This window comes from Seriola lalandi, unplaced genomic scaffold (genome assembly GCF_002814215.2).
Source record: "Seriola lalandi dorsalis isolate HSWRI2012SDOR001 ecotype SW California unplaced genomic scaffold, Sedor1 jcf7180001995005, whole genome shotgun sequence".
NCBI classification, from domain to species: domain Eukaryota; kingdom Metazoa; phylum Chordata; class Actinopteri; order Carangiformes; family Carangidae; genus Seriola; species Seriola lalandi.
The window spans coordinates 1-532 of record NW_019465671.1 but is presented as its reverse complement, the minus strand read 5'-3'; the positions used below and the strand labels follow the sequence as shown (position 1 = coordinate 532).

Genomic DNA, 532 nt, shown 5'->3' with positions numbered 1-532 from the left:
GAATCGATACAGAGAAGATTAGCATGGCCCCTGCGAAAGGATGACACGCAAATTCGTGAAGCGTTTCCACATTTTCATCTGCTGCCGTAGAGCAACTAAAAGTGAGGGTTGCCAGTTACTTGTGTGGACTGACTGGTCTTCCTTGCGAGGCTTTGCAACTGTGAGCAGTATATAGAGCAGGCATGGCAAAATGAGGTTGGTTGCCTGTTGCTTGTGTGGACTGACTGGTCTTCCTTGTGAGGCTTTGCAACCAGAACCAGTACATAAAACAGGCGTGGCCTAATGAGGAATGGGGACGGTTTGAGTCTGCACCACTGCAACGGGGTTGATCTCCCGACCTGGGGTTATAATGCAGCCGTCGCACAAGGACCAATGTGCTTGCTCAGGCAGCACATATGAAAAATTGGAATCGATACAGAGAAGATTAGCATGGCCCCTGCGAAAGGATGACACGCAAATTCGTGAAGCGTTTCCACATTTTCATCTGCTGCCGTAGAGCAACTAAAAGTGAGGGTTGCCAGTTACTTGTGTG

The 532-nt window shown here is 49.1% G+C and overlaps 1 non-coding gene and 1 pseudogene across 1 annotated transcript; both read left to right on the top strand.

The window, feature by feature from the left end:
- Positions 1-75, top strand: LOC111661170 (U6 spliceosomal RNA; annotated as a pseudogene; the record flags this gene model as incomplete).
- Positions 76-374: 299 nt separating this feature from the next.
- On the top strand, positions 375-481 carry LOC111661166 (U6 spliceosomal RNA). The gene has a single exon (XR_002761201.1). It is a non-coding gene; the product is annotated as a U6 spliceosomal RNA (small nuclear RNA).
- Positions 482-532: the final 51 nt, after the last annotated feature.